General features: G+C 41.1%; 1 long non-coding RNA gene across 2 annotated transcripts; it reads right to left on the reverse strand.

Annotated features, from left to right (window-relative positions):
* Window positions 1–444: 444 nt before the first annotated feature.
* LOC133478169 (uncharacterized) lies at window positions 445–23,312 on the reverse strand. 2 transcript variants are annotated; one of them, XR_009788608.1, is made up of 4 exons: window positions 22,235–23,312; window positions 14,632–14,693; window positions 14,471–14,527; window positions 445–779 (listed from the first exon to the last, which is right to left on the reverse strand). It is a non-coding gene; the product is annotated as an uncharacterized LOC133478169 (long non-coding RNA). The 2 variants fall into 2 exon arrangements; XR_009788607.1 differs by having other exon boundaries at window positions 21,913–23,312.
* Window positions 23,313–23,768: the final 456 nt, after the last annotated feature.

Raw genomic sequence — 23,768 nt, forward strand, 5'->3', positions numbered from 1 at the left:
CATGCTCAGGAACCACGACTCAAACTAGGATATAAAAATCTGCATGTTCTGCGGATTACCTTAACCTCGATGACTGGGAACCCATAGTATTTAAAAAGTTTCAGTGACCATTTTACAAACAAGGACTACAATCTAATACAGTACAGTGTTCCCTTGTTTATCGCAGGGGTTACATTCCAGGAATAAGCCGCGATTGGTGAAATCAGCGAAGTACGAAACTTTAATTTTTACAATTATTTTATGTTTTAAGGCTGTAAACCTCACCATTAACATTTTCTCACATTTCTCTCGTTTAAACACGCTCAAAGTTCAAACCTTTGTAAGAAAAACAAGTACTAAATTGTTATTATTCCATAACGAAACAAAGGTAAAACAAAACCTGTTTTAAGGCCCAAACATTTAAGAAATAAAAATATAAACATTTGACAAAATGACAATTTTTAGAAATAAATTAAATTTTAATGAACAGCGTATGAGGTTGGAAACGTAAGAAATTATTAATTGTGACCCGCGCGTATTTCACGCTTCCTCTGACCATCCCTCTTCGTCCTGACGCCGCTCCGCTCTCGCGTCCTTTTCCACTGTCTTTTTTTCCTCGAGAAGAACATAGTTATAGATGGTTGTTGCCGCTCTTTTTTCTTCTGGGCGAGAAGATTCTTATAAACAGACATGCCACCTTCGATAGTTAGCACCTTCCTTTGCCTTTTGGGTGCGACTGCAGGTGCCCTTGTCGGTGCAGCACGTTTCGTCGACATTGTTGGTTATGACTGGGAGAAAACCTGCAAACAGGAGGCACTTTAGAGTCACACTGCTAGCAATCGAACACTAATTTAAATTTAGCAAGCCGAACGCATTCTGTGCTGTACAGGAGACATGGCACGGAGGAGATGGATTCAAATTGGTCTACAGTACCGTAGCCAATAATTTAATTGTTATGGAGAATTTTGAGGGCACTGAATCGATGACAAGTGGACTGATTGTCTTAGAAGACGTTTCGCCTCTCATCTGAGCAGGCTTCATCACTTGTAAAAAGGTGATGGAGCTGCCTCAAGAACAAAAGAGGCTGTGTTTTTGTTTGTTAATGTTGGAGGCAGAATTATTGAGTCACTTTGGAATTGTAAGTGGAAGATAGGTGATGTCGTAAATCTCTTTTGGCCTCTTACTCCGCTTTAAAATCATGTCTTCCTTGTCTATAGAATATACACATTTTTGTCCTCAAGAGTTCTGTTTCTCTTGGGAGTGCAAGTAGACACCAGAGTCTTGACCTGGGGAGTTTGCCCCTCTGTGTTGTGCCATGTGTCTGCTCAGTGATTGCTTGGTTTCCCCCATATATGCATCTGTGCATACACCAGGTTGCTTTTTTGTGGATTTAGTGTTCAGTCTTTGGGGTGTACCAGCCTTTGACTCAGGGTGTTACCAGGTTTGAAGTGTACTGGAATGTTGTGTTGGTTAAAAATCCTTCGGTTTCTCAGACAGACCTGATACATACAGAATGACAATATTGTTGAGTCTGTTACTCTTGTAGACCTTGCGCTTGTCCTTTCTGGAATGAGATGTAAATGAACAGCTGGGGTAACCACAGGTTTTGATTATGCCCAATTTGGTGAAATTCAGTGAAAGCTTGCACTTATTGGCTTTGGATTTTAACCCATGTTTCATCCATATATCTGCACCAAAAACTTGGGAGTTGTTCCCATAGAGTTCAGAGCCCTCCTTTCCATGTCCTCCATGTACAGTACAAGCTTGCTACGATCAAGCATACCGGGGATCCCATAGCACAGCCATATTTTTTTCTATAAAATGTTCCCATTAATCAAAAAATATGTGGTGTTAAGACAAACTTCGAGCAAGTGAAATATTTGTTCAGGGTTAAAATGTGTGGATCTGTCTTAGAGGCTGTGATCGAGCAGTAACGTTGCATCAGTTTCAATTCAATTACCTGGATGAATGAGAACATTCACAACCTTGTTGGGGAGAATATTTTGTTGAAAATATGTGAAAGTACAGTATGTACCAATTTTCTAGAAGCTGTGTGACAGGTTGTTAAATTTGGCATTACATTGAGGTAAAAGCACTTCACGTTGAAACTTTTAGTAGTGAAGAAAGTACTTCAATTAGGGCCTACTGTAATTGTGGTTTAAAGTCCATCCATCCATTTTCTACACCACTTATCCTCACTAGTGTCACAGGTATATTGGATCCTATCCCAACTAACTGCGGGCAGGAGGCGGGGTACACCCTGGTCTCCAGCCGATTAATCGCAGGGCACATATAAACAACCAACCATTTGCACTCACATGCACACCTACGGGCAATTTAGTCTTCCATTAACCTACCGTGCATGCTTTTTGGAATGTGGGAGGAAACCGGAGTACCAGTATTATTGGGGAAGACATGGTAGTATATTTAATTGGTGTTAGGATTTTGAAGGGGTCCCCACGCAGGCACGGGGAAAACATGCAAACTCCACACAGGCGAGGCCGGATTTGAACCAGATGTGAGGCAGATGTGCTAACCAGTCGATCACCGTGCCGCCGGTTTAAAGTCCATCCAACCATCCATTTTCTGAACCGCTTATCACTAGGGTGACAGGCGTGCTGGAGCCTAAAGCAGCTATTTTTGGGCGAGAGGCAGTGTCATGAACGGAACCGAGGATAGGACCCAAAAATGCACGACTCCAAAACAAATGGATAGTTTCAAAAAAAGAGAGGTTTAATATACGGGCACAGGTCGGTACACAGGCAGGCAATCCAAAAAAAGGCAACAGTATCCAAAAACATGAGGCAAAAAGGCGAGGTCGATAATCGGAACAGGGTCTAGTCTTACTGAGTCTTTGACGTGGAAACAAGGAATGCTGGAACACGACGACAAGGTACAACGAACTGGCGACGAGAAAGAATGAGACACGATGCTCTCAGGAGCAGGTGTGTGGAAAACGGGGAAGACAAAAACCGGAACACACACCCCTGACAGGCAGGGTACACCCTGAACTGGTCGCCAACCAATAGCAGGGTTTAAAGTCCAATAAATACTAGATTATATAAAGTACCAGTCTACAGTGTTCTACTTCATGATCTGTGAAACCTCATATTTGAAGTGTTTTTGAAAAAGTAAGGATTTAACATTTATGAAGTTATAATTACTAACTAATTCAACTATTTTTGGGAAAAAGTCATTTGTAACCATAATTACTTAAAAAAAAATGTGTGTAACACTTCAGAAAACAAAAATATTACCAGCACAATTTTAAAGTTATTTTGGTTATTCATCATGGATAATTTATTTGATCTGTTAGAATTTTGTCACTTGTATAATTCAATTGATTTATTATCTATATCAGCTAGGTTATCCCACAAGTCATCGTCTTGAAAGACATTTGTCAATGAAATTCATGAGCAACCAGCCTCGTGAATTTGCTAAACCGGTGGCGTCAAACAACAAAAACGTCCATTATCTTTGAAATTATACAACAACTGTAACGAGGTTATGTTGTAGTCTTCCTCCACTTATACAAAGAATATAAAAGATAAAAGAAAAATGTTAATAATGACAGATCAATAAAATAGGCATGTAATTTGCAAGGATGCAGGCATTCAACTATTGCAGGTTGCAGAGGTATTGCACAGTGTAAACATTCAAGTGAGCAAAAGAAATATTGCACAGTGTGGTTCACAGATTGTGATGGCATTTGTTCAGGAGTCTAATGGCGTGTGAGTAGAAGCTGTTTTTTAGTTTCATTCTGGATACAACACTCCTGATGATTTGTTGTGCATTGTGGGTCCATGTAAGGTCATCGCTGATGTGGGTACCGAGGAGTTTGAAGGTTTACACCCTCTCTACCCGTCCCACTGATGACAAGCTCTGACTTTCTGGGGTCTGCAGCCATTCAGCACAGATGTATATAAATTGTCTAATTGATCAGTGGGTTTTCTCCGGGCACTCCGGTTTCCTCCCACATCCCAAAAACATGCATTAATTGAAGACTCTAAATTGCCCGTAGGTGTGACTGTGCGTGCGAATGGTTGTTAGTTTGTATGTGCCCTGCGATTGGCTAGCAACCAGTTCAGGGTGTACCCCGCCTCCTGCCCGATGATAGCTGGGATAGGCTCCAGCACGCCCGCGACCCTAGTGAGGAAAAGCGGCTCAGAAAATGGATGGATGGATGGATGATTTACCAATGAGATCTTGGAATCAGCATATAATTAGTCTCAATGGATTTCATGACATTGAAGGCAAAGAGCCTGGATAGCTGCCTAAGAAGGTTGTAGTTTGAAACAAAAGCAAATATCTCGTTTTGTTTTTTGCTGTGATATAGTCTTGTAAGCATGACTAACATAATTTTGGTGAAAAGTAAAAAACGTAGGTCAGCGCCCACTGAAATACAAAATTATTAATTGATCCCTTCGAATTTTGCCACTTTTTTGCTGTTGCATGAAGGGCTTTCTTGGAAAAAAAATTTGGGTCAAGGGATTTCTTGACATTCACCACACCCAGCTGTTTTAGCCCCAATTAGGTTGCTGCCTAAACAGATTGTGGTAGGAAGCAAGAGTAATTCAGACAGAAAAGGTCATTTTGGTACTTAAAAGCTGCAATATCACTTAACTGTAATCTAAGTCATTACTTATTCACTTTGATAACAAATGAGATAAGAGTTATAACACTAATCAGGACCAGACGACTAGTCTTTATGCAAGTGCGTCTGAAACTATTTTATTTTCGTTGAAGTCAATTATGAACATGTATTGTGATACTACACTTGCTCCACCAATATCATCCTTGAATTGCATCGGCAACCATGAATTGTGATGTGAATCGAATCGTTACACTCCTACTCCGGCACCTTCCTTCCACTGGAGCTGCACCGAAATACCAATCAAGGTTGATTGCAAACAGGTGTGTGGCTAGGAGACTGCCCCCACCAATGAACACGATGAGACCGGACACAGGGGAAAATGTCGCCAGCAGGCAGAAGCACAGAACATTACACACAATCCACTGTGATGTGACCATTGTGAGTGAGTAGTGTTCAAAAATAGCAGGCGACATGTGACAGAGAATGTGTAATCTGTAAAAGTTGTGCACAAACAGAAGGCCAGTTTTCCCTATTACTGAGAAAAATAAGACATGTCCAAGTTAGAAAAGCCTCATTGTACACATCACCAAAATGAAAAGAATGTTTTGTTTAATGCTCCCAGTCATAAAACTTGAAGCAAATTATTGTCAAACTGTGGTTTTGTGCCAGTGAATCACATCAATTCTGATACATTGTTAGGTATGCTGCTGAAAGCATGTGGTGCAAGGAACTAAACAGCTGCTGACACACAATATGACTTTTAAAGAGCAGGATGTGCCAAACTGGAGCATAGTAATTAAATTAATTGAAGCTGCAAGCGGCGAAGAACGAGCCCAATGCAAAAGACTTACCTTGTGCAGGTCATTTACTAGAGTTGAATATATGAAATTTCGGGAAATGCTGCGACCAGACTTAATGGCGAAAAGTCAAACTCCTCCCAAGTTAGCGTCAGCTATCTATACGTGGTTCAGATTTGTTAGCAATGGGGCAAAATCTCAAGGAGGAGTTGGCTTCCTGACTTTTGTCTTTTTGGGCATCTTTTTTTTTTTGTGGGTATACTAACGATACAGCAGACATGTTTACAAAATTTCATGTTGCTAAGTGAATCTGTCTTTGGGGGCTGAATTTTCCCAAAATTCTTGGATGCATGACTTAACCAATGGTGAGTCATCAAACTTCATGGCATGCTCCACCAATACGGAATGATTCAAATTCCTCGTAATTTAGTGTCGCCAATCTGTCTCGTATGAGCAGCTAAAATTTGGTAGCAATCGGATGAAATCTCTAAGATGAGTTCACCTTCGAAGGACCCCTTGAAATGTCACAGAAATGGCTTCTAACCAAAATGCCAGGCTTTCATTGCATTTTCAATGGGTTCTCAGACTTTGTACTCATGAGTCATGACAGAAATGTCTAACTACAAATCATTTCAAGTTGATAAGTGAAATATTTTGTCGAGGGCCAACCTTGTGGAGTTGAGTCAGTAGAGTTAAGTGTTTTATAGCAAGTCATGGAACTGGCTGCTTGAAACGAAAATGAACGAAACGAAAAACCCTAACCCTTTTCTGTCTCTTCTTGGTGGGTTTACTGATGATGCCTCCCAAATTCCATGTTACTAAGTGCAAAGTGACTTCATTACTAGAGTTTTTTGTGTTTTTACGGCAAGTCAAATGGAAATGGCCAAAATGATTTGTAGTACAGTGAAAGGGACCACACCCTGCCCCGAATAGTGAAAATGTGCAATAATTGCCAAACCACAAATATGCAGGGTTTCCCTCTATGGACATCATCATCAAAGAGTGAGTAAATTAGTCTTATTTTAGTTTTATTAAGTGATGGTTAACTTCTTTTTAGACTTAGATGTTACTTAAGAATGTCAAAATGTTACTTAAAATCTTGCCTGGACCCCCAATAAAGGTTTTGACTGGTTTGTGCAGCATAAGCATGTGTGCCGGATGACTGGAGTGGGGAACACAATTGGTTTTGTGTTTGTCATGAATGTGCAACATGCAAATGAGTTTAGCGGCGCCGTTGTTCTACCGCCTTCCCTCTGCGTGCTCTTTACACCAGTGTTTTGCCCCTTTTTGTGACTTGTCATGGGTTTCATTTGGTTGTTATTGGAGGCACAGCATAACCTTGTCCAGTGAAGAGATGACAACGTAATTATCAGATACTTTGCTTAAATGTCAGTAAAAGGCAGCCAGGGTAAAGACACAGCATGAGAGTTGACTCCTTGAGCCTCCTTCACACAGATCCTGCGACTATGTAATAAAAGACTGCGTGAGTGAAGACAGGGACAATTAACCAGGGACTACAGTTCACAGTCTATTGCAAGATTGTACCCACATTTCGAAAAACTATTGAAAATTGTCGGACAATTACAGACAAAAAATGTTTGAATTATGCGGACAGTATGAAAGCGCCTTTCACACGCCGATTCAGCAAAATTGCAGCATCAGAGCCGCAACAAAATAGTTCCAGTGGTTTATCCACTTTAACACAAAACTCAGCTAATGAGGATGTCTTTTAGAGAGAGAGTTGGGGTCATTTGTACATAACTTTTCGAAGTCGTGTAAAAGGGGGCTAAAATTGATTCTAAAAGATCCCAGTCAAGAAAGAACAGTAGCTTTTCCTAATAGATTTTATTAAATGCGTCTGACAGCAACAATTGCTTTTGACAACAGTGAGGGAGATGTGAGAGTCGGGTGTTAAACTTCACACCCACCTTGAATACCCATTGACCCGGGTGTCGTCCCGCTTCTGTTACAGCTCTGTTGCCTTCTTACATGGCGGAAAATTGCCCCTTCATTCCCAGTTGAACATTAAAATATGGGTGGTTTGAGGCATTGTGAAAAGGGGATATACGGTACATACTGATTCCTATTAATCCTAATCAAGAAACAACAGCAGCTTTTTATGTTAGTCTTTTAAATGGAACACTAACCATAAATTTACAGCTGATGACAAGTCTTCTCAAAATCAATAGCATTCTAATTAAGATGCTGGTTTTACTTTCCACTGAAATCCACAGTAAAAACTTGCTTTGACTTGCAGCAAAAAATAAAATAAAATACATAGATGAGACACTGGGGCTCACTGTGTCTAAATGGGTGTGTTTGAGCACAAATATTTTACATACGTTGCCCATATACACCCCGTGGTGACCCAAAAAAAAAAAAAAAAAAAAAAACCAAGAAAAAGTGCCGTTAGCAGAGTGTTGACATTTGTACTGGGTCACATGTGCGTCGAAAGACAAGAGCCTCAGTCATATGTGGATTGATAACAAATACAGAAAAACACTGTTAAGATCACGGGGATCTCTGTCATCGCTGGGACAGAATTTCACAAGGCCGCCTGTTGTAGTCCACCAAGCTGGATTCAGATACCGACACACTCTTATAACCCTTGCCCCTGACAGCTTTCATCCGGTTTCAAGGATAAATAGGAACAGAGATAAAGCCCCCAAAATGTCTGCATGAAACTGAACTTTCGATGGCCAATAATGCTCAGTTATTTGCATCTACGTATGGAAAGTTTCACCTAGTGTATAACGAAAAACTACAGTGATGTGCACTTGACTCCAAGACCGCACACAGTTTGGTAAAACTAACAATACTGACTAACACCAATATACAAGTTAGCCTTTCGTGACCCTAACAGGTTTTTGTAATCATCCAAGACAATTTAGTCTTCAATAAAGCTAACTTACAGTATGTGTTTTTAAATTTTTTTACAGTCATCTTTGAAGCTAACCTGTATTTTCGTAAAAGATTAAAAAAAACACACACACACAATTGGGCTATGTTCACACTGCAAGTCAATTCCGATTTTTTTCCTGCCCAATATGACATGCATCTGTGGATATGAAGCCGATGCGAGTGCGTCGTGCTCATCCGACCTATCCGTCATCGAAAGGCGACAGATGACACAATTGCTCAACAAAACAGAGTCCGGAAAAAGCAACACTGGACGAAGGAGCAAAAAAAACTGTTTTTGCCGAAAAGATCCTTTATAACTTATAAATAAGAAAATGTTGGCTCTGGTTGAACAAAATCCTTGAAATTGCCACAACTGCGTCATGATGAGATCTACACAAGAGGCCATATTTATTTCCATAAACGCGACGCCACGTGTTTGTGTGCATGCGCAACGTGACATCGTGTTTTGTGTTCATGCGTGACATCACAGACACATTTCATCAACCTTAGAAGTGGTCTTTGTTTGTGTAATTTGAACGACTACGTAAAAAGATCGGCTTTAACAAAAATCCGAATAAGGCATCATGCCCTGCAGTGTTAACGTAGCCTTATTCTTCAATGAAGCTAATGTGAGGGTTTTTTTTTTGGGGTGAATGAAGAACCTCCAGTCTTCCATGAACCTTGTGTACCTGTTCTGTAAATGGCAAAGAAAATTATCAAGCTAGCATGTGTGTTTCTCTAATCAGTCAACACAATTTAGTCTTTAATAAGCCAATGTATGCTTTTGTGAATGATGGGAATAATTTGTATTTTGCAATACAGCAAATGTTTGTTTTCCTAAACAACCAAGAACATTTAGTCTTCAACGAACCTAGTGTATGTGTCTTTGTAATCAAAGAATTTAGTCTTCAATTAAGCTAACGTTCGTGGCTGAAGGAAATTGAAAGCCTTTGATGAAGTGAACATGTGTTTTTGTGAACAGCAAAGACCATTTCATACAACTAATGTACCGTTTCCTAAACAGCAAAGAACATTTTGAGACTAATGAAGCTAATGCATCTTTTTGTTAATGTCAATGAAAGATTTGTGCAGTTGAGCTAATGGTCATGTTTTATCTATAGTTAACAGTCTTCATTGAAGCTAATATACTGTTTTTGTAAACTGACAATTTAGTCACAAATCCAGCAGTCTTCAATGAACCAAATGTACAATTTTTTATCATCATCAAAGACCATTTAGTCTGCAATGATCCAAACATGAACACAATTACATCTTCACTGAAGCTAAGGTACATGATTTTGGAAGCAGCGAAGCAAATTTTGAGTTTTCAATGACGTTAACGTACTTGTTTTTGTAATCACAAAAGACTATTTCGATTTCAACCGCTTTCAGCCTAGCTAGCCTTCAGAAAGGTAAAACAGGAGGAGGACTTGACGCACCCAACTTCAAACACTTACTTAGCTAGCCAAATATGATGTCATATGAATGATGTTATAGTATTATAATACCCATCACTAGTTACACAGAAACCTTCCTCAGTTTTGAACTGATTTTTCCTAATCTTTGTCTGCTATGTGATTTAAAAGGTATAGATCTTCCAAATAAACATGCTCAACCAATACTTGAAATTCTAGCAATCGCTAAAAAAACAACACTGTAAAACTGGAAAAATAAACAAGCTATCAACATTAACCAATGGCTAAATCTGGTCATAAGAGTAAGTAACACTAGCAAATATCTCTGCCAGACATAAGCAAATTGATTACTTTAAGTTGGTCACCTTTCATTAAAATGGTGAACCTTGATTCTGTTTGCCTGGGAAAGAATGTCATGCAGAAATGTAATGTAATGTGTAATGAAAATAAAATGTAATGTGACCAGTGTTGCCTCAGTTACCTTGAAAAAGTAACTTAGTTACTGTACTGGTTACTTGAGCTTAAAAGCACCCGAGTTACTTTACTGATTATTTGATTTCAAAAGTAACTGTTAGAAAAAAGTACCTTTAGTTACTTTCAGCAGCTGCCAAGTTGCAGTAATGTCACTTATCCACAGTATAAAAAAAAGCATGAGCTTAAAGGCTTCTTTATACTCCCGCCGTCGCGCAGCCGACAACGCCCGCATTGCATCACGTGACTGGCCAATTGGCCCACGCGGCCCCTTTGCGTAGCTTGACGTGCACACGGCAAAAATTGTTGCTGCGCGTCGAACGCCGGACATCATCTCTCGTGATTTGTCCGTTTTAGTCATGATCGTTTAGTTATGCTGTGATGACGTACTCTGCGTGCCCCTTGGTTCTACATCCCATTTACGCCGCCGCCTTCTCTATCGATTTTTAATCACAAAGCAGAGATCACGAGATCAATGGTAGCATCAGAGCATTAATTACATAATTAAACGCATCATCTGGTCGTCTAGGACCATTTGTTCTAGCAGACACTGTCCCTCGGTCACCATTGTGGTTGCTTTGTTCCTTGTTACTGAAAGGAAAGCAAAAACGGCGAGCGGAAATGGCCAAAAAAATGCAGAGGAAACTCCACCCTGTGGCGTCCTAGCCAATACAAGCTGTAGCGACACCCCTGACTTGGAGGTGAACTGCAGTACCTTTTCAAAACTGCACGAGTAGGTTACACGCGACTATAAAGGGAAACTAAGCGCGGGACAGCCGCGGTTGCCGTCCGCGCGAGTATAAAGGAGCCTTAACTGTACCCAATACTTGGTAATGTACGCCACACAAGTTACTGAATCATGTTATCAACATGAACCAATAACTTAAATATTAGTGTAGTTTAACCCACATTAAATCAGCAACTTGGTCCAGACTTGACCAGTGAAATGTGGTCCGGTGACATCATAAGAAATCTACGCGTTAGTGATGTTACGGGTTGTGCCAAGCCTTCGAGGCGTGTCGAGTAATGAAGCGGGCGTGTCCGCGAGGCGCGTATCGAAGCTTGCTTCATTTGGGGGAGGGGCCGGAAATGGTGCCGTCGGGAGCTTTGCTGCCCCACTGTACCACTTCAGGAAGTGGTTCAGAATTTGACACAATGTGTGACACTTTGACACAGCAATTTAGATCCCATCAAGCAGCTTCGTGAAAATGTGGATTTATGCCATTCTCCAAAGTTGACAAACTATTACAAAAGCTGCCATCCTGGTACAGCTCAATAAATTATAATAGTGTCAAAAGCGTAATTTAGTTAAGTAGTTCAATTCAAAAAGTGAAACTCATTCTAGAGATGCACCACACACACTGAAATATTTCATGATTTTTTATTCATGTATAATTTTGATTATAGCTTACAGCAAATGACAATTCCGAATTCACCATCTCTAGAAACTAGAAGATAATGTAACAAACTATGATGAAACAATGGAATCTATTTTTAATGTAGAATTTAGGCAGGAATTTGCCCTCTGAAAAGTATTTTCCCGAGTGTTTAATGACTTTATGTGTGAGTACTGAAATCAATTGCGTTTTCTACCATATTAATTTTTTTTAAGATGTGCCTGTATATGATTACTTGTGATGATTTTGGAAACAGTTACGCACACAATACTTATTTCATGTCGACACAATTTCGTCCACATTTTTTTTTTTGTCAATCAGTTATTTCCAGGTGCCACAACCACCACCATATTGCAATGCGTCACACATCATGTGGCCTAAGATACAGTTGCCTGTAATTATACATTTGGTCAGCAGGTAGTTTCGTGTGCACATGAAGCATCAAGAAATGGACCATTACTCGAACCAATGGCCGAAGCGTTACGATCCTTTATGAGGCTTCATATCGCCATGACTACTTTTCATGTTAGAGTAGTAAGATTACAGTTACTTTGGTTTATCTGCCAATAATAATTTTTTTGTTCACAAGAAGCAGAGCTTAATATGCTTTTGAATAATAATATTTATGGTCAGGCAACAGATATTTATCATGAACAAATTACAGTGCTTGGGAACATGTGGCAAGTCAATAACCAAGACACTTGATTCAGACACGGTGCATGTCATAAGTGTAGACTTTTCAGCCTTTGTTTTAGTAATGACTAATGAAACACACTATATCCTTAACTATCCATAACTAAAATGCACACGACGACTAACTACAATATTGAAAAAAAAGGCGAAATACATATAAACGGAGCCGTCTGGGGCAATTACGTCACGTGACGTGTTGCACTTTTTCCGCACATAGTCAACTCACGTGTACCCAAGCAGCCACCGGCGCAAAGACAATGGACGCTGACGACTCTGACGAGGGACTGGCATACTTAAACTGGAAATACAGTCACTACTTCAAGTTTCTCTAAAGAGGATAATACTAAGGTTCGTTGTACACAATATGCACGCACACACACACACACACACGCAGTTGCCTTCATGGACCCCCACACAATCAGCAGGGTTGCTACAGTCTGTGTGTCTGTCTGTCTGTCTATTGATCAGTTAAGAGTCTTTAAAGAAGTCTACTGAGAATGGTGTGCCTGTTTATATTTAGGTGGCTATTTGGCATGTCAAGTCTGCTCTAAGTTGCTCATTTAACTCATTCACTGCCAGCCTTTTCCTGAGCAGGCAACCCCTAGACTGCCAGGCATTTTCGAGCTATTTCACAGATTTTTCAAGCCCCACAGAATATTGTGTCCGATGACGATGTAAACACCAAAACCAACAACACTGAGAAAGTACTTTTGACAAAAAAATAATTTATTTACAAGTATAACGGTACAGAATTTACATTAGACAAAAATGCATGAAAAAATGGGGTTCCCACACTTGCACTTTATTCCTCCAAATTCTCCTCGTTTACCATGTGCTCATAGTCCAGGTTTTTATCACCTTGCGCAACATGCAAATGAGTTTAGCGGCGGCGTTGTTCTACTGCCTTCCCTCTGCGTGCTCTTTACACCAGTGTTTTGCCCCTTTTCGTGACTTGTCATGGGTTTTCATTTGGTTGTTATTGGAGGCATAGGATAACGTTGTCCAGTGAAGAGATGACATCGTAATTATCAGACTCCTTGAGCCTCCTTCACACAGATCCTGCGACTATGTAATAAAAGACTTTGCTCGCCTTTGCCTTTTACATAGACCTCAACGAAGGGGGCATATTGCTAAATTGTAAAAGAGTGTGAAAGCCCCTTTCAAAACAGAGATCCCGCCAAATGGTAGCATCAGAGCCTTAAAGTAGTGAGGACCTTTGAATGAAGAGGTAAATAAAACTGTTGGAACGCAAAGTGCAGGTGGTGGTAGGTATGGTGAGCAGAGAGCGACAATAGGGTGGGGTCTTGTCAATGAGTGTTTTACACATAATGGATCAGTGACTTTGGCTGCGTGAGTGAAGACAGGGACAATTAACCAGGGACTACAGTTCACAGTCTATTGCAAGATTGTACCCACATTTCGAAAAACTATTGAAAATTGTCGGACAATTACAGACAAAAAATGTTTGAATTCTGCGGACAGTATGAAAGCGCCTTTCACACGCCGATCAGAGCCGCAACAAAATAGTTCCAGTGGTTTATCCATTTTAACACAAAACTCAGCTAATGAGGATGTCTTTTACAGAGAGAGTTGGGGTCATTTGTACATAACTTTTCAAAGTCGTGTAAAAGGGGGCTAAAATTGATTCTAAAAAGATCCCAGTTTATATTTAGGTGGCTATTTGGCATGTTAAGTCTGCTCTAAGTTGCTCATTTAACTCATTCACTGCCAGCCTTTTCCTGAGCAGGGAACCCCTAGACTGCCAGGCATTTTCGAGCTATTTCACAGATTTTTCAAGCCCCACAGAATATTGTGTCCGATGACGATGTAAACACCAAAACCAACAACACTGAGAAAGTACTTTTGACAAAAAAATGATTTATTTACAAGTATAACGGTACAGAATTTACATTAGACAAAAATGCATGAAAAAAATGGGGTTTCCACACTTGCAATTTATTCCTCCAAATTCTCCTCGTTTACCGTTTGCTCAATAGTCCAGGTTTTTATTACCTTGCGCATAAATTCTAGCAAAATTCTGGATATTATTCTTCTGTGGCAGTGAATGGGATCTTCTGTGGTTGTCATTCTCCTTGAAACCAGTTACTACTTCTGCTCTAAGCACAACCCATGCAGTTTAGAAATATAACTATTACTATAAAAATATATTGTTGAAATTGCGGTCATAGGACGCGGAGGGAAAAAAAAAAAGCTTTCAATTACCTTTTTTGTCTGCACTGCGTACTGGAATGAGAGTCGAACGTCTGCTGGATGCATAACCTGTAAGTTTAAAAAAAAAAATACATACGATTACTAGAGAATACTTTTCATTGATGTGTTGTGGAAGGGTGAAAAATAAAAAAATTTAAAAAAAAAATAATTACCTTCATGGCAATCCTAAAAGACGTTCGACTCGCAGGTCTGGAATTCCTGGAAGATGGACGAGCTGTAAATGGAAAATTCTAATCAGTACTTGCAACAGATGTTACAATGTAATGTGAACGAGTGGGACTAAATTATGTTTTTATGTAACAAGGATTGAAGGAGCATGTTTGCTTGCTAAATGTAGCTAACGCTGGCTGCAAACGAGTTACCCAAGTCTTCGCCTTTGTCGGACTTCATTGGAGGAAGCTCGGGATGAAACTTGGCTATCCAAACGGGAGTTCACGCATCTGACAATTCCGGATCCCATTTATTCAAATCCTGGTCGGCAGATCAGCCGGCAAGCGGCCGAGAGCATCCCGCCAGATGTATGGGCCGGCATTTTGGGCGATAGATTTGCAACAAAGTGATTGGCTCGGAGCGTCATCCTTTATTCCCCCCGCATGATCTAAGGCGTCATTCCTGTCGGTCGGGGGAATATTTTTCTTGCCCTGGCGCAATACATTTCTAGTACTAGCTTTTTTTTTTTTTTTTTAGATTTGTTTTGTCTTCTATTTTCCTGCCCTTATGTTTGCACTATAGATTATGTCTTCTCATTGTCTCTTGCACCCCCCTTCTTCCTCTAAGGGAGGGACATTCACCTCAAGGCATTGTTGGCCTCTACAGGGTGCCATTCCTCATTGCTGTTATCCAGAGGCTTGATGATCACACAAACTGCACAAGACCCTACCCTACCCATCCCCGGTAAAAAAACGCCATTGACGTCTTTGCACGGCATTGGGAGTGAATGAGTTAATGTGGCTTCAACTTCACTAATATTTAAGTTATTTTTTTCATGTTGATGACATCATTCTGTAACTTGTGTGGCGTACAGTACCAAGTAATGGGTACGGTTAAGCTCATGCTCTTTTTGTACTGTGCATAAGTGATATTCCTGCCACTCGGCAGCTGCTGAAAGTAACTAAAAAGTTACTTTTTTCCAACTTAGTTACTTTTGAAATCAACTAATCAGTAAAGTAACTAAGTTACTGTTAAGCTCAAGTAATGAGTAAAGTAACTAAGTTACTTTTTCAAGGTAACTGTGGCAACACCAGACTTGACATGCCAACACAATACATTAAGTTCCTAAACGTAAACAAACACACCATTCTCAGTAGACTGCCAAATGTGGTCCATGAAAGCAACTGTGCGCGCGTGCCTTAGTGCGGGCGTGTACGTAAACGTGAGTCACACACACACACACACACACACACACACACACACACAGTAATTTTGATGCGAGGAAACTTTCTGATGTCAGCCGTCCAGTGCGTTCAAGGAGCTCACCGACAAAGTTGTGAGTTCTCACTTTTCATTGTAAATATTTAAGACGCCAGTAAAACTGTATTCTTAAATCTGTAAATAAAAACGTAACAACAATCAAATACACTCTTTACCATGCAAAATAACGTGAAATTGTGCATTTCTTTGCACTTTTATGGTAGTGCACCGTCTCTGTGCATTGGGTAATAAACAATCACTTCCCCAATTGCTTTCTTCTACTTGTTGGAAAAATGGGTGGTCTCGGTTAAATGCTTCTGCACATATGGACTACTCTCCATTTGATTCACCAGCTACAAATTACCATTTGGTGAGACACATTGCTGCTGCAACAGTAACTATTGTTGGATTGAAGAAGTAACTGAAACATTACTTTGCTCGTTACTCAGAATGGCAGATTTTTGGAGTCACGTGTTACCGGCATCACTGAATGGTACCAAATCATATCTTCTCATTTTAGACCCCTGTGCACGCCAGTGTCCGATGGTGGCAGGAGTCCGTTTTTTTTTTTTTTATTATTTCGTTTTGTTTACGCCGCATTAGCAGTGCGGCGTTCGTGTTAGCTCGAGGCGGAATGTATGCACCAGCCAGAATGAATGATGCGAACTCGTGAGTCGAGTAGAATGGATTACAGTTCAAAAACAGCGACTCCAAATGGGCTGCAGTGTGTGCTGAGCTCCGTGACGTCCGCACACCATTTTTCGTTGATATAGAAGCATATCCCGCCGCCTTTTGTTTTCCCCGGTGATTCCATGTCGCCGTCTGCCCTGTGAAGATCGAAGCATGACAGTGCCATCGGGTACAGCGTCACAAAGCCAAGTCTCCGTAAAGCACATGGCGGCGGAACGTCCAAAGTCTTTATCAGAAGATGAAGCTCGTCCATTTTGTTGGGTAGGTAGCGTAGATTCGCGAGGTGGATGGACGGAAACGCCACTCTGTATCCTCTCTTGCGGAGCTTCACCTGGATACAGGCTCGCTTCACTCTGTGGCGGTGCCGCCTCCGCCTCCATGCGCCAAAGACCGCGGTCGTTGCTCCAGTGAGTAACTCAGGGGAAAGATTTAGCGGATTTGCAAGTTGGTGAAAGAAAGTCCGGAGTAGCCTCCTTTATGCTTAGCAAGTCTCCCCTTGTGTAAGTGAGTCGTGTAATGTCTCCAAAGACGAACGAAAAACAAAAACAATACTAGAGCGCGCATAACCGAGGCGACCACATGGGTAGGCGCCATCTGGTCCTGTCCCATTCGGTCCTCTCTCATCTTGTTCAGTTATTGCATGTCCCAGGATGTCCCCACCCTATCAACAAATAGGAACACGATTTGACTGTTGTAATATTACTTGTGCTCAAATATTTAGACAGTCTCACTATTCTGCTGTGGTTCGCACCCCTATGCCCCTTATCCACTCTGTCTGTCGCCCAAAACCCTTTTCTGTCCGGCTGCGTTTCCAATAAACACCATATTATCGTACTACTCGCTTGAAGTCTCGGCGCCCTTTGCACAATGGTCATTGCATCGGACTATTGCAATATTAGTCATTCGAACTGGTCTAAGTGCTAGAGGACTCTGCATTTTTTTGTACAATTGTCAAAAAAAAATAATGTACCGGCATTACCAGATAACTAGCAAACCTTTATTGCTCAGTGAATGTTTTTTTTTTTTGGTCAATGTCTTTATGTCTCAAAAGTGTTTTTTGGACAAATAAAAGATGATTCTGATAATAATAATAATTTTAAAAAAGTACTTCAAACTCCCCTGTTGCACAGCAAAATTGTTCCAGCACAAAAGGCATACAGATCCACCATTGTACAAGGCCCGGCAGCTGAACATGACATGCTTAAAAAGAAAAACCAAAAGATTTAGTCATCAATAAGTTGTTTGTTTTTGGCAACCATGGTGCAACGTGCTGATTTGTCAGGCTTCTGCTTGGGCTAAAATGTTATTTCCTGTGGACAGACATTTTTTTATCTTAATTTGTACGACAGAGGGGTGGAAGTGGTCTCCTTGGAACTTGTGTTGATCTTGTGTCTGGGGATACAACGGTCCACATCAGAGAGCACAAAACGGTCTGTTCAGTACCCATTCCTACAATTGTAAAACAAGCGTGACAGTGATGATCATCCCTGTCGGCAAAAAGGAGTCAGCTCACTTAATGTTGCTGTACATAAAAGGGTAACCCATTTCCTCACAGTGCTAATGCAGCTCTGCAAACAGGAACTGTTGAGAATCCATCCATTATCCTTATCAGCTGGGGGGCCCACAAGGGGAGAGGCTGAGGTTTACTGCTGAATGCTGGCGACAGACCCTTGACTGATTACCTGTCACTCACACCACACGCAGTGTAAATTTTTAAACACCAAAGACAAATTGTAGTGTACATTTTTAAACACCAAAGACAAACTGGAGTCAGTGAATGTGAACGATTGTGGTCAATAAAGACAATTTTGAGTCAATGAAAACAATGTAGATGATTAAACATCAGAATCATCTTTATTTGCCAAGTATGTCAAAAACACAAGGATTTATCTCCGGCAGTTGGAGCTGCTCTAGTACAACAACAGAATACTTTTGAGATATAAAAGACATTTATATAATAAAATAAAAAGTAAAAGGTCACTGAGCAATAAAAGGTTGCCGGTAACGTGGTAATGCCGGTAGAATTTTTTGACAATTGTGGAAAAAAGATGCCAAGTCCTCTTGCACTTAGAGCAGTTTGAAATGACTAATACAACAATAGTCCGGTGCAATGACCATTGTGCAAAGGGTGCAGAGATTTCAAGAAATGTATGCAGTTTAAAGTGACTAGTAGTGCGATAATCTGGGACAATGTCGATTGTGCAAATGTTGCAGATGATACTCAGGCACGAGTGGCCAGTATTGGTCAACAACAGATATGCAAATAGTGCAGCATGGCGAGACTGCTACAGTGTAATACAAGAGTAATGTATAATTGGCCCGACAGAAATGTGACAACAAATCCAAGACAAAAAAATTGGCATGTTACAATGGAATTGCAATTTAACTGTTAAAGAAGTTAATTCCAAGAGGGAAGAAGCTGTTGGAATGTCTGCTTGTTTTAGTTTGCATTGTTCGGTAGTGCCTACCTGAGGGAAGGAGCTGGAAGAGGTGGTGACCAGGATGCGGAGGGTCCAAGAAGATTTTGCATGGTCTTGTCTTAGTTCTGGCAGCGTGCAAGTACTCAAGGGTAGGTAGGTAGGGGTGGTGGGGTGGGGTGGGGGTGGGGGATGGGGGGTACCGACAATTTTTCAGCAGTTTTGATTGTCCGTTGCAGTCGGAGTTCGTCCTTTTTTGTAGCAGCACCAAACCAGACTGTGAGACAAAGACACTATGGAGTCTATGAACCTATTGTAATTTTGGTAAAGATGAAATACTATTTACAGTCAAGGATAACAATGTACATGATTTTGTCAAAGACAATTTAGTCTTCAATGGACAAACGTGTTCTTAGTAAACAAAGACAATTCAAAGTAAAAAACAATGTACATTATTTTTTTTAAAGAAAATATATTGTCTATATAGACCTAATGTAAGGTTGTGTTTTTTTTGCCTCAAATACAACGTATTATCACCAACAAACTGATTTTGTAAACAGAGACGTTTTATTTTTCTACTAACATAGCATCTGTTTGGTAAATAGCAAAGACAATAAGCTCGACTCAACTATGGATAGCGCACTTTAAAAACAACATCAGCTGAAACAAAGTGCTGAACCTAAATCAAAAAAAAAAAAAGAAAATTAAACAAAAACAATAACAAAGTTAAAAATAATCAAAACAAATTGCAATACTAAAATAAGGGCAGTGTGTCGTGTTGAAAGCAAAGGAATAAAAAATTGGTTTGAAGAGGGGACTGGTATGGGATCAGGAGGGTGTGGGTGTCAGATCGGGTTTCAGCATGTCTGTGCTGTTTCCTGGTCCGTGCGCCCCCCCCCCCCCCCCCCTAGATTTTAAATGCGTTACACACACTCCCCATGTTTTAATGCACTACATACACCTATCTCTGGGGGGCGGTGGGTCGTGGGGGTTTGGCTGTTAGGCAATAGTGCCTGGCAGCCCTGCCCCCACCCACTCGGCTCATTGACCTCTCCAGATTTGAATGCACCGATACACTGTGTAGGGCCAATGACCGCCAGTCGGGGACCTGGCAGTCATAGTAACAGGGGGGGAGATGGGTCTCACTTACTTGCATGGCGGTGCTCCTGAGGCCGAGCTGGATAACTGCTTGGTGTTGGGGCAGACCTCTCATGGCCCGCGGCTGCTCCTTGGTTACCCCCCCTTATCGTTCCCTTGTCGGGTGCCCCTATCCGCCCTCCTTTCCAACAAACAAGGGACACTCTCCCGCCCTCGGGCTGGGACTGGCTGAATTGTGGGCCCTGCGGGTTGGGGGGGGGGCGTCTTGCTCTCCTGGGGGTGGAGGGGGTGGGGGTGTAGGGGGGGGGGGGGGCTGTGGGGGTAACATTGGGTCCCTGCGGCCCAATGAACTTCTCGACCTCACACACCAGCTCAGGCTCCTTCCCTGCCAGAGGTGACATTCCACGTCCCTAGAGCCAGCTTCTCGGATCGGATCGCCAAGGTCCCCGCCTTCGGCCACCGCCCAGCTCACACTGCACCAGACCCAAATGGCCCCTCCCACAGGTGGTGAGCCCATGGGAAGGGGGACCCAAGTTACCCTTTCGGGCTGTGCCCGGCCAGGCCCCATGGGTGCAGGCCCGGCCACCAGGCGCTCGCCTTCGAGCCCCACCACCAGGCCTGGCTCCAGTGGGGGGCCCCGGTGACCCGCGTCCGGGCAAGGGAAAAACAAGTCCATCGTTTGTCATCATCATAAGGGGTCTTTGAGCCATGCTTTGTCTGGTCCCTCACCTAGGACCTGTTTGTCATGGGTGACCCTGCCAGGGGTATAAAGCTCCTACGATCATTGGGACACACAAACCCCTCCACCACGATAAGGTGACAGCTCAAGGACGGGCCATGGGTGACCGTGCCAGGGGCATAAAGCCCCAGACAACTTAGCTCCTAGGATCATTGGGAAACACAAACCCCTCCACCACGATAAGGTGACGGGGAGTTTTAATAATGGACATAATTTATATTCTACATTGCCTGCAATAAATGTGATTTTGTAAACATCAAAGACACTTTCAAAAACCTAACATGTTACTTTTTAATTTAGTCAATTTTTAGTCAACCCTTTGTGAACATTAAGACAATTTACAACCAATTAGCCTAATGTATGTAATTTTGTAAACATGGAAGATTTGTGAACAAAGACAATTGAGTCAACATACCAAACATTCCGTACATGATAGGTTTTCCCTCGCTCAACTCTCAATTTTATTTATAGAGCACTTTAAGAACAACCGCAGCTGAAACAAAGTGCTGCACACAATACACGGTGAACATAAGACAATTAAACATAATTTTGAAACAAAACAAGGGAAAAAAGGATTTAAAAAAGACAAACAATGGCAGTTTCAAGCTTTGATTTGATTTTGTAAACAATGATAATTCAGTCTTCAATTAACCTAGCGTACTAATTTTGTAAACAAAGAATTGAGTCCATTTTTTTAAATTATTATTTGTCATCTTCTATGAACATAGCATACATGTTTTGTAAGCAATTGAGTGTCACCAACAAAGTGCTTTTTGTAAACAAAGAAATTTTAAAGTAATTAACTAAATGTAGGGTTTTTGTAAACACATTAACAGAGTCTGCTGGGTTGGAAACATTAAAGACACAGACTAATACTTATGTCGATATGTGTAAATAGTGACTGTAATAGGGGAGTTCAAATTTCTATCTTACACAAGTTGCAGTGCCGGCCAGAGCGCCCAAGATGGCGGAGTAAGGAGCCAGTTTGATGGTGCAATTCAACTTTATACAACATCATCAAATAAATGTAAATTCATTCCAACAGTTTCGAATAAACATCAAATATTGTCCACTTTTACTTTGTCCGCTTTACTTTCCACTTTTGTGTTATTTGGGGTGATTGAGGTATCTTGTATGCGTCTGTGTTTATACTTGTTTATATGTGGTTGTGGTCTCTACAATGAGAAACAAAGGACAGAATTCCTAACTGAAGAGAGATATTTCTAACCAAATGTGTTAATAGGCTTATTCATTGTACGGAAAATAAGGCACATTAAATAAGGACAAACAGACATTCAGCTAACCATTGCTAATGCTAAAGCGGCACAACTCGACAGGTAGCGGAAGGACTTAACTTCACGAAAACTCATAATGAACATAGAAGTGGCGGTTCCCACTCACCTCTCAAGGACGCACACTCGGTAAAGGAAGACAGACACCTCTTGCTCCCAAATGACGGGTTGTAAAATCGAACTAGGTCACACTAATTAACTACGGAACCATTAGCAGTGCCGCTCTCTCTTTTCTACCACGCTCAACCGTTTGCGTACACACGAGCCACAAAGGACCCAAAACTTAGCTGGCCAAACTTCGCCTGCCTGAAACATACAAATACTTGAGTCTTTTGGACACTAATTGATTTTTTAAACATCAAAGACACAATAGTGTAATTAGAGTTACTGTACAAAATCATTTGTCGTCTCCAACGAACCAATTTTGTTATAAACATCCAAGACGTTTTCAGTCTTCCATGAACTTAGCATACTCATTTCGTAAACATCAAAGACAATTTGGAGTCAACTTTTTTCATTTTCTGTCTCCTATGAACATTACATGTTTTTGGAAATAATTTATTGTCTCCAACAAGATGAATTTTATATACATCAAAGACAATTTCGAGTCAATAAACCTAACATTGTAGATGTTTAACTTTTCAGTTCAAAAATATACATGTATTTGAGATTATGAAGGTATATCACACAAAAACAGGAACATTGTGTGTGTTCTTGTCAATCAAAAACATTGTTTCCTTTTAAATGTACATTACAGCAGTGATTCAAAACCAGGGTGTCGTGGTGCCATTTTTGCTTCGTTTGTTAGAAAATTAACAATTACTAATTACAAACATATCTTTGTTTATCCATCTATCCCAGCGATGTACAGGGAAAGACAGAACGATTAAATTATCTTCCATTAGATGGCAGCAAGCACAACAAACGGCTTCCTGCGAGTCTATCAACCCTGTGTACTTTTAAACAGGCCACGATTTCACACAAAATAAATAGTGAACACATTGAAACGAGGTCATCATTATTTAAGCATTTATATCTTTTCCAAATATTTTTCTTTGGGTGTGCGCTGTGTGATTTTTCTTTTTGTCATGATGAATATTTGTTATTGAGAGGGGGTAATAAGGCCTTCCATCCTTACGCTCCAGCATCAGTGCTACCTGAACCCACTCTGCAACATCTGGTGGAAGGTCGTCGAGCATAGACGGTTCGAAGCCACTTTTTAGGGACGCTGAAGCTAGCTGACGTTTTTCTCTAGCTAGGAAACGATTCAGGTGGTCAGACAGCACCACTGTCCTCTGTTTCATCTGGAATTAGAGAAATCACCCTTTTTGTCATGTCGTGTACATGTGATAATGCTAAATAAAGCCAAGGTGCTACTGAAAATAGCTTACTGACTGGCACAGGTGTTTGTAGACCAGTTTTAGGCTCAAATGAAATCGCAGACCCCCTCTCAAATCTCTGATCCTACAACCGCCGCTATCTTGGATTGGACGTTTGGAAAACAGTGCGATTACTCAGCGGCATATTATTTTTTGTGAAATGGAAGGCAGTTGGACGCGGACGGTCAGGAGGGGGTTAAAACGAGTGCATGCGCGCGGCTGTAAAAGTCAACGCCACCTCTCTACTCCTCAGGGGCGGAGAAA

The sequence above is a fragment of the Phyllopteryx taeniolatus genome, chromosome 5 (assembly GCF_024500385.1).
Source record: "Phyllopteryx taeniolatus isolate TA_2022b chromosome 5, UOR_Ptae_1.2, whole genome shotgun sequence".
Taxonomy (NCBI): Eukaryota; Metazoa; Chordata; class Actinopteri; order Syngnathiformes; family Syngnathidae; genus Phyllopteryx; species Phyllopteryx taeniolatus.